Source organism: Populus euphratica, unplaced genomic scaffold (assembly GCF_000495115.2).
Source record: "Populus euphratica unplaced genomic scaffold, PopEup_1.0 scaffold131.1, whole genome shotgun sequence".
Lineage (NCBI taxonomy): Eukaryota > Viridiplantae > Streptophyta > Magnoliopsida > Malpighiales > Salicaceae > Populus > Populus euphratica.
The window spans coordinates 441,299-443,942 of record NW_011500004.1 but is presented as its reverse complement, the minus strand read 5'-3'; positions in this window follow the sequence as shown (position 1 = coordinate 443,942).

The window sequence follows — 2,644 nt, the reverse complement described above, 5'->3', positions numbered from 1 at the left end:
GATTTTACATTCAATAACAAAAGTACCATTTGTGTTTTTCCTGGCACAAAGACTTCTAGCAAAATAGATGAGCTGGGTGCTACAGTGTCGGTGGTGGCGAAGATATGCATATTTAGGTTAAGAAACTGATAAAGATGGCAGCAATGACTAGCAGCAGGTACGAACTTCTCTAGCTATGTCAGGAGTATCAGCACACTTTCCTTTTCTTTTTCTCCCATTGATCAGACTATGGTCAGGCCGCTGCTGTCCATCTCCTCCGCAGACAACAGTGCATTGGCGTCACCCAGTACTCATTACATTTGACTACTCCATGGATTCCAAGCCTTCAAGTTCAAGGGCATTTGCAGGTAGAGCCTATCAATGCACAGGCCTTCAAACAAAATATCCTGAGTACATTTAAATTTGTAAGGTGCTGTAGTATGTAATGTTTTTTAAAATTCTTTTTTTCTTGAAATATATTAAAATATTTTGTTATTTTTGTTAACATTACATTAAAACTATGGAAAAAAATTAAGTTATTTTTTTAGACCAAAAACTTTTAAAATATAGTCAAACGTAATTATAAAGCAAGGAAAAACAGTCACTATTCGCTTCTCTTTAAAAAAAAGGTAACATCATGTCTATAAGTTTTTTTTTTTTTTGTGCACACAAATTTCTATGAAGATTGGGACTTTTTTTGTCCCGCGGTGATCCCAATAATGAGCATCTCTTCAGTACGAATTTTTAAAGTAACTGCAACGGAGGACATTCAAGTTCGAAGTATGCATAGAAATTTAGATAAATTGTGAAATTAGTATCTACAATATAAATAAATACTGAAATAGAATATGATAAAAAAGGTTTCATGAAATATCATTGCCCGAGTATGTTATGGTTTAAAAATATAATATTTGAGGATTTTGAAAGTGATATTTAATTAAATTTCATGTTTTTAAATTGTAATATTATTAAAATATTATATTTTTAAATCATGACTTGTGAAAAAATACCACGGTTCAAAATTATAATATTTTTAAAAAGATTATTTTAAAAAATAGCTGAAAATTTAATAAAATGATTGAAAAGTAACCAAAATAATCGTTTTAGCTATTATAAAGTTGAGTTATTTTCGTGTTTTAAAACTAAAAAAGTTTATAAAATCATAATTTTTATTAATTTGAAATTTTATTGACTTTATAATTTTAAATAATTGAAATTTTTATAATTTTATCAAAATTAAAATAAAGTTTCTTCTATATAAAAACTATACTTAAGATTTTATCTTGCTTAAAATTCAGGGTTGATTTGAATTTTTTTTAATATTTTTTAAAATTAATTATATTTTTAATTATATTTTTTCTATTAGATTATTGTCCTTGATTTTTATAATTTTGATTTGCTTTTCATTGCATAGGATATTGTTATATTTTTTTTGTTAAGTTAATCCAAGTTAATTTAACAAATTAGCATTTAAATATCTTTTCACTGAAAACAAAAACAAAAAAAAAACTACTAAATCTCTAAAAGCCAGTTCCATAGGCATATCAAACTGGATAGCTTGTTGTAGGAGGTAAGCTTGTGGCGCGCTGCCGCTACTCGTATCTTCCTCTTCTTCTTCTAAACCCTGCAGTTTTCTGGAGGTCAGAGGTCATTAATAAGGGCAAATGCGAAACTGTAGAAATATGGGATACTTGTTGACGCCCAGCCCATTAGAAGGGATATGTTTTGGGCTGTCTCAAATGAGCTGGAACACAATGGCGTGAGCCCAGTTCACTTAAGGCCAAGAAACTAATAGGCCCATTTAAGGACCCAGTAAATGCTACTATAAGGACCAGAAACCTAGGCCGAAGCTCCATCAACTAACATAGTTATTATGCCTTCAATTTTGAGCCCCATAGCAAAGTGAATGGATCTGGGCCTTCGACCCTTCCTCTCAGTGGTGCATACTTGAGCTATGACTTGGACGGTGGCTATAGTCTGCTAAACAGCTTCCAAAAAGGAGGCCTCATTTTATGTGCCCTACTAGGGGGTCTCGTGATATGCTGGTTCCAGTTTCCCCAAACGTTATATATAGGTGTGGTAATACTTTTAAAAAAGCAAGAAAAATTTTAAATTATGTGTCATTAGCTAGGTTCAAAAAGCTCTATTAATTTAATAATATAATAAAAATATGAATAAAAAATATAATAAAAAATTTGACAACAATTAACTACAAAAAAATACACTATCAATTACTAGGAAGGAGAATAAAGAAAATACCGTTGAAGATTCATTATCTCTTTACTATAGACATTGTCCCACCATCAGTGTTCATAAAGAAAGTTTTAATGTCACTATGAAAAATTACATGATGACACCAAAAGGGGCCACTTACATCACGAGAGGAATGATTTAAAAAGTAAACCAAATTAAAAATTTTGAAATGGGTATTTCATTTTTATATCTAATTAATTAATTTAATTTAATTTAAATTTTTTTTAAAAGCTAAATTTAACAAAGAATAACAAATAAAAAGACTCGAGATATCTAAAGTTATTTTTGAAATTAGTAAAAAATTCTATAGAAAAAATATTAACATCAATCTTAAATTAAATAAATATTGAAGAATGAAATTAAAAAAATAATCTTAATAAAAGAAAAAAAATCTCCCAAACTCGTAACCCAT